The 14,804-nt window shown below is 46.5% G+C and overlaps 1 pseudogene; it reads left to right on the top strand.

Moving 5' to 3' along the window:
• Positions 1-7,799, top strand: part of LOC141271498 (NXPE family member 1-like) — a 106,974-nt pseudogene extending 99,175 nt beyond the window's left edge.
• Positions 7,800-14,804: the final 7,005 nt, after the last annotated feature.

Genomic DNA, 14,804 nt, shown 5'->3' with positions numbered 1-14,804 from the left:
GCTCTTCACTAAGTATCCCGTGGTCCCGAAGCATTTCCTTTGAAAAAATTAAGTGTCCAAACTACAGGTGGTGTAGCTTGCTTAACAGCCGGGATAATCCGCTGACTAGCAGACACTGCTACTAGGCACAAAGTATTTCCTGGGCTAGATGCAGTTAAAAATTTGTAAGTAGATACTCTCGTTGGATGCTGAGAAAGCATTCCATAGAGTCTCCTGGCACGCCATATATGATTCTCTTAAAAAGCTTGGGGTAGGGGTCTAGGGGACCCTTTTATAGCCAAAATCACGGCCCTGTATCACAATACGTCACCTAGGCTGAAGATAAATGGAACTGTAGCACCGAGGGCTCGGTTGCTACAGACGTATTGCACCTCACCCAGAGGTGTGATATCTCACTCTCAGATAAGGATGGAGTGTGGATCAGGACCCGACACCTGCATGCATTACACCACATTGCCGTGGGGCAGGGCGACCAATATGCCCCTGAGATGGGCACGACAGTCCCTGTCCCTGGCTGGAGTGGGGGGAGGGAACACTGAGGAAGGGGAACCCTGCAGTGCAGGAGCAGGGAGGAAGCAGTTCCTGGGTGCATTGAGAAGGGAGTATAAAAGGTGGGCACCATCTTAGTTCAGTGCAGAGAAGTCTGAGCAGAAGTGGCAGGGAGCAGGGGCTCTGCATGAGCTCTGCTCCGGAGGCGGGCCTAGTAACAGAGGCCCAGGCCTGCAAGAGGGAGAAGGAAGGAAGAGGAGCGGAGAAGGCTCCAGGAACGAGGAATGAAGGGATCCCAGGGGTGCGGACGGGCGAGTCGCCACCGCACGCCCGAATCCACCTGCGTGGAGGGGTCAGGCCAAAGGGGGAGACCGGTCCCCGAACTAGTGGAGGCAGGAAACGACCCTCAGCTAGAAACCGGAGGCTCTGACATTTTATGTGGCGCAGCCCCTTGCTCCACCCGCTAGGAAGGCACCACATAGGGTCAGGGAAACTGGCGCCAAGTTTACCAAGAGGAGGCCCGAGGCAGCCGGACAGAAGTGTTGGTAAGAAAGGCCAGACAAAGGACACACAAAGGGGGTCCTGTGAAGCGCTCCAAAGTTATCTGGGAGTTGTCTGAGCCCCTCACCTGGTGAGCACAGTACGACGTGGGCAGCCGTTACCTGCAGACGTGGTCTGGATAATAAGAACTGTGAGTAAAGGCCCTGAACTGCATCACTGACTCCGTGTCGTTACTGCTGCTGCCCTGCACCATCACCCCCATCCTCCGCATACACTGCCCTGAGGCTATACTCCTCCCGTGGGGAGTTATGCTACGCTCTGCTGCACCCACAACACCAGCCTTAGCGGTCTGCCCTGTAGCGGCGGTTCACTCTGACCGCAATCCACGGGTGGCGTAGTCGGACATTTAAACATCAAAACCACATAAATAGTTCCGCCACTGGTTTGACCGCCCTGAGCCACGGAACCGGGTCGCCGCCACGAAGACTACAACCACCAGCATCCACCAAAAAGGGTCCGGCTCCGGGTGTCCCAAGGCCCAGGGGGTGCGTCAGAACATTTTCATCACCTTTCACAATCACCAATGGGACAAGGCAGGGATGTCCTCTGTCCCCTCTCTTATACATCCTAGTGACGGAGCACCTGCTCTCATCAATTCGCCATAACCCCAATATTAGGTGGATTGAGGTGGGAGGCACCGAGTACAAGTGCCCTGCTGTTATGGCTGAAATAGATCACTTTGTTACATGGTAAAATTTTAAAATCAATGCAGCGAAGTCTGAGGCCCTCGATGTCTCCCTCCCTAAATCCATATAGGATTCCATCCAGTCCAACTTTCCCTTTGCCTGGCCCTCACAGGGTATCAAATACTTAGGAATTCCTATTCATAGAGACCGCTCCCATCTATGTTATCTTAATTTTGGGCCCTTTATTGAACAATTCCATACAGACCACGGTTGGCAAGTTGGAACTGTGAGATTCACTACGTGCACCACTGGTATTTTGTGGAAAAGCACATGTAAGATTCTGCAACAGTCTCTGCTGATACTCCTGCATGCGTGCATCCCTTTCTATGGCAGGAATAATTTCTGCAAATTTACTTTTGTACCGGGGATCTAACAGTGTGGCAACCCAGTAGTCAGGATTATTTCTAATTCTCACAATTCGAGGGTCATGTTGCAGGTAGTGCAGCAAGAAGGCACTCATGTGTGTTGCGCATCCAGGAGCACCAAGTCCCTGTTGTGTTGGTGGCAAGGTAACAATCATGCTTCCTTCCTCTGTCCTCTCCCCCCAACCTCGCACAACAGAAATGTGATCAAGGTCTCCCTCATCTGATGAGTCTTCCATCAGTTCGTCCTCCACGTCTTCCTGGGCTCCTGCACCTTCCTCACTAGTTTGGCTGCTACCATGCGCCCTGGTAAAATCATCTCCCCCACCCTCACATGCCTGCCGCCCTGGTGCTGCCGACCGTCTGGACCTTGCAGATGTTAGCCCTTCCGCATACAACTCCTCCTCCTCTACTTCCTCCACCTCCTCTTGTGCCACCACCTGACTCCGAATTCTGTTTAACATGTGCTCCAGCATGTAAATCACCGGAATAGTCATGCTGATAATGGCATCGTCAGCACTAAACATCTTCGTCGCCATTTCAAAACTGTGCAGAAGGGTGCATAGGTCCCTGATCTGAGACCACTCCTCCAGCGTGATTTGCCCCACCTCTGAATCTCGTTGGCCCAGGCTATACGTCAGAACGTATTGCACCAGGGCTTGTCGGTGCTGCCACAGTCGCTGCAACATGTGCAGAGTTGAATTCCACCGGGTAGGCACATCGCATTTTAGCCGGTGAAGTGGCAGGCCCAACGACTTCTGTAGAGATGTAAGTCGCTGAGCTGCGGGATGCGAACGGCGGAAGTGAGCACACAGCGACCGTGCCCTCTGCAGAAGGCCATCTAGTCTGGGATAGTGGGCTAAAAATTGCTGGACAACCAGGTTCAACACGTGAGCCATACAAGGCACGTGTGTGACATTGCCCCGGCGAATGGCCGCACCCAGGTTTGCAGCATTGTCGCACACGGCCTTCCCTGGTTTCAGGTCCAGTGGAGACAACCATTCATGAAATTGGTTCTCCAGAGCTGACCACAACTCCTCAGCTGTGTGACTCACATTTCCCAGACATTTCAATGTAAAAACCGCCTGATGACGTTGAGCCCTACTGCCAGCATAGTAAGGAGGTGTGCAGGATCCCTTCTGCGCAGTTAGAAAGCTTGTGGCATGACCAGACAGGCTTTGGGTGCAGGTGGAAGACCGAGAGGAGGTTGAGGAGGCAGAAGCAGTGGAGGAAAAATGACATAAAGAGGATTGACGCACAACTCGTGGGGACGGCAAGACTTGGACAGCAGCCCCTTGTCCTGCTGTCACCATAGTTACCCAGTGCCCAGTCAGCGACATGTAACGCCCCTGTCCATGCCTACTCGTCCAAGTGTCTGTGGTGAAATGCACCCTGTCACACACAGAGTTTCTCAAAGAAGCGGTGATGTTGTGTGCGACATGCTGGTGGAGCGCAGGCACACCTTTCTTTGAGAAGTAGTGCCGACTGGGCATCTGGTACTGGGGCACTGCGACGGACATAAGGTCTCGAAAATCCTCTGTGTCCACCAGGCAGAAAGGCAGCATTTCTGTAGCCAAGAGCTTGCAGATGGTGAAATTCAACCTCTTAGCTTTCTCATGGCTAGGAGGAAATGGTCTTTTACTTGTCCACATCTGAGGGACCGAGGGCTGGCTATTGTGCTTAGACGGGGTTGATAAGGGTGTCCCCGGCAAACTGCCGGTCTGTGAGGAAGATGCAGGCGGACATGTTAGGTTGCCTTGATCCAAAGGTGGTGCTATCGATGTCGGACAGCGCTCAAGACCAGCTGGTGTTACCACCTCCAAAGAAAATGATGACCTGCCAATCACGCTGGCTGTTGCGGGTAAAGAGGTGGCAGGTCTGCGCCCCAAAACAGGTGTGACTGCTGTCCCCCCAGTCACAGAGGATGAAGAGGCCGCGGATGCACAAGATATGGCAGACGGTGGTTGGCCCGGCCGGCTAGACCGCATTGTAGCACACTGAGCTTCCCACTGCAACTTATGCTTCATGTCCATGTGCCGGTTCATGCATGAAGTACTCAAACTATGTATTTTTTGGCCTCTACTTAGCTTTTGCTGACAAATGTTACAGATAACACGAGTTGGGTCATCTTTATCGATCTGAAAAAATGCCCAGGCTATGCAAGGCTTAGCACCCATGCGACCTGAAGAGCCACCACGACTTGTGGTGAGAGGCAGAGTTGTGTTTGAGGATGCAGTTGTTGACGTGCTTCCAGTACTACGTTTCTGTCCAGGAAGGCGCAACCTGACCTCGTCGTCACTAGCATCTTCCTCCACCTCCTCTGCTCACCTCACCTCTTGGCTGACTGTGGGTTGACAGTAAGTGGGATCTCCGACCTCATCATCATCACCCTGTGCGTTATCACACCCGTCGTCCTCAGAGCCAACCTGTTCCTGCCCTGACAAAAAACTAAAGTTGTCGCTCCAATCAGGTATTTGAGTCTTATCATCGTCTTCCTCATTGTCTCCACCAACAGGAGTTACAGTTTGGGAATGAGGGTCTACATTATGGTCAGAACCTTCTGCGTCTGGTCCTGGATCCGACTCATAAAGATTCTGGGCATCAGTGCAGATCATTTCCTCGTCTGGATTCACAGAAGCGCTGGAGTCGACCTCTGATTCCCAGGCTATAGTATGAGTAAACAGCTCTGCAGACTCAACCATCTGTTCTACCTCATACTCAGACGGGCAGCTGGAGATTTGGGAGCTGTGAGGAAGCAAGTGCGATTTGGGTGACACCTTTGAGGACTGGAGTATTTGTGATGTTGAAGTTGATGTGGAGGAGAGCCCACTTAAAGGAGCACTTGATATCCGTTGAAGCACCTGCTGTTTTTGTGCCTCATCTGGAATTTGTAGCGATTGGCGTGGCCGTAAGAAAGGGATCTTATCACATTGTCCGCTAAAAGAAGTAGACATTTTAGTTTGGCTGGAAGATGGTCTTTCTTCTGCACCTACCCCACGGACACAACCTTTTTTCCCCTTCCCAACACGCCTATTCCCCTTTCCACCAGCAGCAGGCCTTTTTCCACTCATTTTGGTGGTTAACTAATTCACAACTCTGGAGTTGTTTGCACAAAAAAACAATGGATGGTAACCGAGCAGAGCTGAGTGGCCAAACTGTGGTATTAGGCCAAAACTATTGGCTGGGTTAGATGCAGAAAAAAAATATTTTTAATTTGCAACCTGATGGAGGTCAGTATAGATGGACTAATAGAACAAGTCCCACACGCTGCTAGAAGCCCAAATATTTTTTCAGAGATAAATGAAGAAAAAAATTATTTTTAATTTGCAACCTGATGGAGGTCAGTATAGATGGACTAATAGACCAAGTCCCACACACTGCTAGAAGCCCAAATATTTTTTCAGAGCTAGATGCAGAAAAAAATTATTTTTAATTTGCAACCTGATGGAGGTCAGTATAGATGGACTAATAGAACAAGTCCCACACGCTGCTAGAAGCCCAAATATTTTTTCAGAGATAAATGAAGAAAAAAATTATTTTTAATTTGCAACCTGATGGAGGTCAGTATAGATGGACTAATAGAACAAGTCCCACATGCTGCTAGAAGCCCAAATATTTTTTCAGAGATAAATGAAGAAAAAAATTATTTTTAATTTGCAACCTGATGGAGGTCAGTATAGATGGACTAATAGACCAAGTCCCACACACTGCTAGAAGCCCAAATATTTTTTCAGAACTAGATGCAGAAAAAAATTATTTTTGATTTGCAACCTGATGGAGGTCAGTATAGATGGACTAATAGAACAAGTCCCACACGCTGCTAGAAGCCCAAATATTTTTTCAGAGATAAATGAAGAAAAAAATTATTTTTAATTTGCAACCTGATGGAGGTCAGTATAGATGGACTAATAGAACAAGTCCCACACGCTGCTAGAAGCCCAAATATTTTTTCAGAGATAAATGAAGAAAAAAATTATTTTTAATTTGCAACCTGATGGAGGTCAGTATAGATGGACTAATAGACCAAGTCCCACACACTGCTAGAAGCCCAAATATTTTTTCAGAGCTAGATGCAGAAAAAAATTATTTTTAATTTGCAACCTGATGGAGGTCAGTATAGATGGACTAATAGACCAAGTCCCACACACCGCTAGAAGCCCAAATATTTTTTCAGAGCTAGATGCAGAAAAAAATTATATTCAATTTGCAACCTGCTGGAGGTCAGTATAGAAGGACTAATAGAACAAGTCCCACACACTGCTAGAAGCCCAAATATTTTTTCAGAGCTAAATGAAGAAAAAAATTATTTTTAATTTGCAACCTGATGGAGGTCAGTATAGATGGACTAATAGACCAAGTCCCACACACTGCTAGAAGCCCAAATATTTTTTCAGAGCTAGATGCAGAAAAAAATTATATTCAGTTTGCAACCTGATGGAGGTCAGTATAGATGGACTAATAGAATGATGCTATGCCCAAAAGATTTTACTTCACTAGGTGCAGTAAAAAAATTGGTATTCTATACACAGGTGGTATATCTTGCAACACAGATAGGCTACTCCACTGACTAACACACTCTGCAATAGGCCAAAAAGGATTAGCTTTGCTAGATTCAGCCAAATGCTGTGAAAAAAACTTGCACAGCACTGGCACAGACCTGCCTGGCAAAAACTGATAGGAACTGATGTAACCTAGTCCTGAAAAGGACTCCAATTACAATTAGTCTTTACTCCCACAATCTATCTATTTAAGCGCACAGACCTGCCTGATAAAAGTCGTAGGAAATGCTGCAATCACAACTATTCCCTACTCCCAAGCTATCTGTATATTTGTGCGAAAATTGGCTTGAAATTAACAAGGTATAGCGCACACAGCAACAGCGGTGCCGTCTAACATGCAGCTGCAGCAGTGAGAAAATGGTGGCGACGGGGAAAATGGCTTGGTCTTATAGGGCAAGGACATGTGACATACACTGCCAATGACACATGCCCTTGCTTGTGTGAAAAAAAGCACTTCGCTCCGTGTGTGCGCTGCTGATAGGCTGACAGATTGCACCTCCCCACTGCAAATGCGGGAAAGAGAAAAAAAAATGGAGATCTTCATTGTTCCTGCACAGATCCATCCCCTGCCCCTCCCCCCGCCCCGCTGTACACTCAAACTGCGTATTAACATTAATTTTCATCATTACTGAGAAAAAATCCAGTTATGATTTTGGTGCACGAACAGTTATCGAACATAACCTCGAACAGCCGAATTTTTCTCAAATTGTTCGTGTTCGCCGAACGGCTCGAACACCGCCCAAAACAGCTCGAATTTGAGATTGGCGAACAGTTCGAGTAGAACAACGCTCATCTCTAGTTATTACCATAGGACTACATTTCTGGGCTTTTCCTATTCATTTGTACATCAGACGACTCCTCAATATTCGTACTGCAATAGAAAGAATCTGTTTGTTCGAAGCCCAGATACAAAAATCATCATAAAATCAGAAAACACCAGAGAAAAAAATCTTGATGCAGAAAGGTTCAGTGACTTTCATGGATATGTCCAATATATCTTGATGAAAAATATTTTTACAGGACTCAATGTTCAGTTTATTGATGCTTGGGATATGGCCATTGCTTTTGGATCTTATATTCCTCATCCAACTAAGGTTATTATTAGAAACCAAATTAATCTGTTCTTGACCTTCATCTGTTAGATAAGGCATTGTTTTATTGTGTGCATTCTATTTTAAAGTAGTCTTTAAAAGGATCGATAACATACATCATGACTTGATCAATGATCATTATTGACTGACAAATTGCTGAAAGAATAATTATTAACACATGCATTAATGTTTAGATTACCATAGTTAATGATGAGAATAAGTTGTCTGTGTAATGCAGGAACCTGCTCTCTACAGCCAACATCACTAATAAACATACCTGTCAATTTTCCCAGAACATCAAAGGGCTTTTAGAAAAAAGACAACTTAATTAATTTCCTCTAAAGATGGCAAGTCTCAAGGGCACTGCACAATACTCCCTCAAGATATTGCTTCCCTATTTCTTTTGCCATGATGACAAGCCCATGGTTCCAGTCGCACTTTTAGACAATGTAAAATTGCAATGAAAGCAGAGGAGCGCCAGTCAACCAAAGAAGGCATCACTTCACAAAATGTTAGGCACTTACTTTAGAGGGTGAAACCGAACATCTATACTCACTAAATCCAGTATCTGTTTTCACCAGCCTCTCAAGCTGCAAAAGTAATTACAGGTGACAGCTCATAGTAAAGTTTACCTTCTATATTATAATAAAAATCCTGTTAAAGAAACATACATAAATACAAAGGAGAGCACATCTATTCATGTCTGGTTTCCTCTTCCTCAAGTCAGAACTTTGCTACCCACTATAAGCATTTTCCTACAGATCACTCATCCACCAACTCACCACGGCTCAAGATCGAGCCGTAGGCCATTAAAAAAGAGGAAGCATGTATAGCTTCACTCTGTCCGGTCAGCGGGAACAATACTGACAGGGCATGCCTTCTATACATCAATTCGTCAAAATGGGGGATTTTGAAAATGACAAATCACTACATGCGTTTAACCCCTTCATTTGCAAGTAATCCACATAGGAAATCCAATACATTTCTGTCCTGCATAACTCCCCAACCCAAACCTAAAGAGCGATTGTCCAATCTGTTGTATGGGGGTTGCTCTCATCTGACAAGGGTTATTTTGATGTTCAGTAATAAAGTGGTAGGAAACACCATGGTTTTTAATCTCATGTTTGATGTGAAATCTAACTTTCTTCAGACGTTCTTTAAAATTGTTAATGCTGTCCTCCCCCCATAGAGAAATTCCAGCATATACAGTAAATAACATAATCACTGCCACAGTTAAAAAATTGTTGAATATTAAATGTTTTCCCCCAAAGTATTACTCTTAAATTATTTTGCCTATAGGTGATAATATTGCATATTTCACATTGGGTATGACCACATTTATATACCTATTTTTAAATTCGGCCAATTCCCAGGTGGTCTATTTTCATCTATCCCTTTCAACTTAGAGTACAAAGGTGCTATAATCTCTTTCATGGTCCTATCGCTACGATAAACCAAAACTGCATTATTATTTAACAGTAGGTCAGTGGTTAGCACTGCAGCCTTGCAGCACTGGGGTCCTGGGTTCAAATCCCACCAAGCACAACATCAGTGAGGAGCTTGTATGTTCTCCCTGTGTTTGCATGGGTTTCCTCCTGGTTCTCTGGTTTCCTCTCATAATGATGGGGCTCACAATCTAAATTCCCTAATAGGGGCAGTAATGATAATGTCTGTAAAGCGCTGTTGAATTAATGATGCTAAAGAAGTGATTAAAATAAAAAATATAAATATTCTCAAGATAAATCATTACTAGTGATGAGCGAGCGTGCTAGCCACTGCTTTGTACTCGCCCGAGCATCACACATCTTGACATGCACGGTGAGTATTTCTGGGTTGCTCGAGCGGGAGCTCGAGTCCCCACCCTGCATGTGATGCTAGGCTCGCCACAGTCTTTCCCGGAAACAGGCAGAGAAGGGAGAGGTGCTGCTGTGTGAGGGACAGAATTGGCGGTGTAATAGTTATATATACTCCTGGAGTACCACTATCCATATCTATCATCTGAACTAACAGTCCTGAGGACTAATCCAGCTGCATATATTCAGTGGTGATAGCAGGAGTTAGGCAGGCAGTGTTTGTGGCAGTGTATACAGCACAAGAAGGTCCATTGCACGTTCTGTCTGCTCCTGCTGTTACAGATATCCATAGACAAAGCCCCAGATATCAGGGGCCAGGGTTAATTTTTTTTTATCTTAATCCTGATTATTTGCTTAAAAAGCAATCCAGAGCACACCATTTTTCTGCTCCATTTGCTTGTTAGCACTGCAGAATACAGTCAGATCTTTTCCATCGTCAGACGTGATCCCATATTAGAGCGATAAAAATCCAGAAATTTGTAGTGAACGTGGAAAATATTATCCTTCATTTACAGTTTGTAGCAGTGTGCCAGTGAAGCTATTCACACATGGTCATTGCAAATAATAGGAAACTACATGCCAGTTATTTAAAATCATGGGTGTCCGTCAGATGTATCACATATAACTGCGGTACAAATCCAGCCATTTGTAGCGACCGTGGAAAACATTTTCTTCCATTTACAGTTTGTAGCAGCGTGTCAGTGAAGCTAGTCACATGTGGTCATTGTGAATAATAGGAAACTACAAGCCTGCTATTTAATACCGTGGGCGTCCATCAGACATATCACATATAAATGCAGTACAAATCCAGCCATTTGTAGCGACAATGGAAAGTACTGTCTTCCATTTACAGTTTGTAGCAGCGTGTCAGTGAAGCTATTCACACATTTTCGCTGTGAATAATAGGAAGCTACAATCCTGCTATTTAATACCGTGGGCATCCGTCAGACGTATCACATATAACAGCCATTTGTAGCAACTGTGGAAAATATTGTCCTCCATTTAAAATATGCAAGGAGCGTGGCAAAGGATGGGGAAGTGGACGTGATGCTGATGGTGCATACAGAGGTCGAGGCCGTGGGCAAGCTGAAATTGTGCCACAACAAACACCCACATCTTGTCGCCCGACCTTCCTGTCAAAATTTCTATGGGACCGCAGTACACTACTATTGAACCCAGAGCAGTGTCAAAAGGTTGTTGGTTGGATAGCTTCCAGTCACTTTGCCACCACCACCACCCTGTCTTCCACATGGTCAAGTCTCAGTAGCCGTGAGTCTGGACCGCATATTCCTCACCCTGATCCTCCTTCCCCCCACCATGCCAAGTGCCTGGAGACAGCTGATCTCACACTTGGACACTCTGAAGAGCTGTTTGCTTTTCCATTTATAGATTCGGGCCTCTCGCCAGGCCAGCTTCAAGCGGAGCAAGAGGAGGACGCGTGTAGCGATGCCCAAATATTTGAGCAGACACGGTCACACAAAGGCGACGGTAGGAAAGTGCAATTACTGTCGCAAGATGTGGATGATGCTGATGAGACAAAATTGCCGGAAAGTCAGGAAGAGGACCAGGGTGCAGAAGTGGAAGACGAGTTGGTGGATGATTAAGTCACTGACCCAGCCTGGCGAGGTTACATAGACATGCCGAGCGAGGACAGCAGCACACAGGGGGAGGGAGGCGTAGCACCACAAAAGGCAGGAGCAAGCAGTGTGGTGGCCCACACATAAGGCTGGCAACTGTTCCCCGGAACAACAACACGACGGAAGTTGCCACTACAACTGTAAGGTCTTCCCGAGTCTAGTTCTTAACCCCAAAAAGGCCATTCACACCATCTGCCAGGCCAGCATCAGTAGGGGTAGCAAAACTAGCAGTCTGACCACCACCAGCATGATCAGGCACATGACAGCAAAGCACCTGACTAAGTGGGCCGAATGCCAGGGTCCAGAAACAGTGTCTGAAGGTGACACCACTATTTGTTCCACTGTTGCGCGTGCACTCCAATCCCCTGTCCATGGCGCATGCAAAGATGACTCCTGCCCGGCACCTGTCGTTGCACACTCTCAACTAGCACCATCAGCAACCACGTCCATGTCCTTGTTCCAATACAGCGTTCAGTTGTCCCTTCCCCAGTCCTTGGAGCACAAGGGCAAATACACAGCCAACGCCCCTCATGCCACAGTACTAAATTCAGTTCAAAGAACCTCGGCACTCAATCGTCCTTTTGCAAGAGAAAATTTATTGACTTTGTGAAATAAATCTGCACACAGAAATAACACCAAAACGTTTCGGTCTTAGCGACCTTCTTCAGTTGACTGTAGAAAATAGGACAATGTCATAGACAATTAGATACAAAAAGATCAGAGTATCATTTCTAGATAACATAGTGAAAAGAACAGCATATTCAAAATAGTGAAAAATAAATTTTTCCTATTTCATTATACAAGTGTGCACATTAATGCATAAGTGAAATATATAGTATATACATACATAGTATATACTTTAGTAATATGCAGAGAGATAACAAAGGAGGGGGGGGGAGAAGGACTGGGAGAAGGGGACAAAGGGATGGAACAAATAGGTGAGAGGGGAAGGGGAAGAAAAAACAAAATCGCTGGCAGTAGTGGGCACATACCAGGTAATCTGCGGGAGATAAGAGCAACAAATGGGTCCCAATGGGGCTGCCTAAAGGTGAGAGGGTAAAAGGAATCAGAGGCAAAGACCTCACAGAGAGCTCCAGAGAGGCGTGCTGTGCCAAAGGTTACCTGCTGAGAAGCGCATGGGGGCATGGACATCACAACGCGGTCTCCACCGCTAGTTGGAGTAGCCACAAGTGCAGAGAGGGAGGTTAATAAAGGGCCTAAATGGGCAAAACGAAAAAAAACGCGCGAATCCGTGGCGCCGGACCGCGCATGCCCGGAAGTGCCATTCGACGCGACCGGAAATGATGCTAGCGGGTCACCGTCTGAGTTCCACTAGGGGGAGAACGCATACCGGAAGTTCCGGTGTGGTACGAACAGGAAGTGACGAAAGCCGGTGCGTTCCATGGAGGGATCTCTTGCGTTCCAGGATGATGCACGTAGCCAGGGGAGGGGAACAACGAGAGGTATAGATGGAAAACGAAGGGGAGGTGGGAGAGGACCACAGTACAAGGTGAATCTGCAACAAAAGAGACAAAAGTTAAAGCGCACATACGATCTTACATAACCACAACAGTCAGAATCGCAATGGCAAATTGGTTATAGGGTAACACTGCGTCAAAACAGTAATAAATAATAGACAGAATATTTGATAATGTAAAACAGTGAACCGGATGGACAAAAGTATCTTGGGCCCACATGTATGGGATGATCCACCCAGATTGAGAACCCAGGTGATAATATATCAAGAGGTGTAACACAGCAACTGTATATAAACAGATGGAGGAGCAAGGGAGACTTTAGTTAAAGGAGAGGAGATCGTATTCCCTATTTAGTCCCCTGGGGGAAAGGGTGTCCAACGTGTGGATCCAGAAGGCTTCCCTCTGTTTAAGGAGCAGGGTCCTGTCTCCACCGCGGCGCGGCGGTACCACTTGTTCCAGAACCTGGAACCTAAGTTGGGAGATGTTGTGACCTGAAGTAATGAAATGATGGGGGATTGGTAAGAGTCAAAGATGACTCCTGCCCGGCACCTGTCGTTGCACACTCTCAACTAGCACCATCAGCAACCACGTCCATGTCCTTGTAACAATACAGCGTTCAATCGTCCCTTCCCCAGTCCTTGGAGCACAAGGGCAAATAGACAGCCAACGCCCCTCATGCCACAGTACTAAATTCACACATTTCACGACTGCCTGCGCTCGAAATGTTGCCTTTTAGGCTCGTGGAGACAGAAACATTTCGCAACCTGATGGTGGCAGCCGTCCCTCGGTACTCGGTCCCCAGCCGCCACTATTTCTCTCGGTGTGCCATCTCCGCATTACACAAGCACGTGTCCCAAAACATTAGCCGTGCCCTCAACAACGCGGTTACTGGGATGGTCCACCTAACCACGGACACACGGACAAGTGCTTGTGGGCAGGGACAGTACATCTTGTTGATGGCACACTGGGCTAATATAGTGGAAACCGGGACCCAGTCGGACCTTGGGATGGAACACGTTCTCCCGACGCCGAGGATTGCGGCCGGCCCTGGGTCAATCAGGGTTGCCCCACATTGTACAGCTCCTGCACCTCCTCCCCCTTCTCTTCAGCCTCCATCTCCGAAATGACCACATCAGTCAGAAGGTAGAAGCACTGCAGCACTGCCTCGGCTAAGCGGCAACAGGCTGTGCTGAAGCTAATATGCTTAGGTGACAAACTGCACACCGCTGAAGAGTTGTGGACAGCTCTGAAAGAACAGAAAAAACTGACCACCACTTTCAAAAGAAGAAATAAGTGTGTTTACAGCTTACTAGGAGCAGCTACCTCCATATATAACTAAGAAACAAGGTAGCACACTTCAATGCTAGGTATGTGAACATGAAATATAAGAAACTTGAATAGCATTACTGCTCTAGAAAATAGAAATAAATGAGAAATCTTAGTGCATAAATTGGCCAATTCATATGTACCTGGTAGCCACGTTAAGGCATTTCTCATCATACAAGGAACCTGCCTGTGTGAACTCCTCTCTAAGAGACAAAAGTCCGCTTATATGTGGGAATACAAGATCCTGCTGCAATTAAAACCACCTGTGGCCTAGGCGGAGTGTTCAGCCAAAGCTTATACATAGAAACATAAAAAACCTTTCTGTTTCTATGTATAAGCTTCAACTGAGCACTCCATCTCTAGGCCACAGACGGGAACCATACAGGGTGATTCCACAAAGCCCAGCCTCATCTCATCCCAACATGGATTGGGTGACAATGAGGAGGAGGAGAGAGAACAGGAGCTAGTTTCCTGTGCTATAAATAGTACTACCCGCACAACTGTCATACCGTCTGTGCAGCATGGATGGCCTGAGGAGAGGGAGGAGGAGGAGGATGAGGAGGAGAGCATGGTCAGTTGTCCTCTTGGTGAGGACACGGAACTCTTGCCTGTTAGCAGTCTGGCACACATGGCTGACTTTATGATACGCTGCCTTTCCCGTGACCGTCGCGTTCTCCAAATTTTGGGTGACAATCATTACTGGTTGGTGACATTTCTAGACCCACTCTAAAAGGAGAACTTGCTATCTCTTATTCCCACTGT

Source organism: Phyllobates terribilis, unplaced genomic scaffold (assembly GCF_046119375.1).
Source record: "Phyllobates terribilis strain yellow unplaced genomic scaffold, ASM4611937v1 Scaffold_5__5_contigs__length_657084704, whole genome shotgun sequence".
Taxonomy (NCBI): domain Eukaryota; kingdom Metazoa; phylum Chordata; class Amphibia; order Anura; family Dendrobatidae; genus Phyllobates; species Phyllobates terribilis.
The sequence above is the reverse complement of the archived record's forward strand: the minus strand, read 5'-3'. Positions and strand labels throughout refer to the sequence as shown.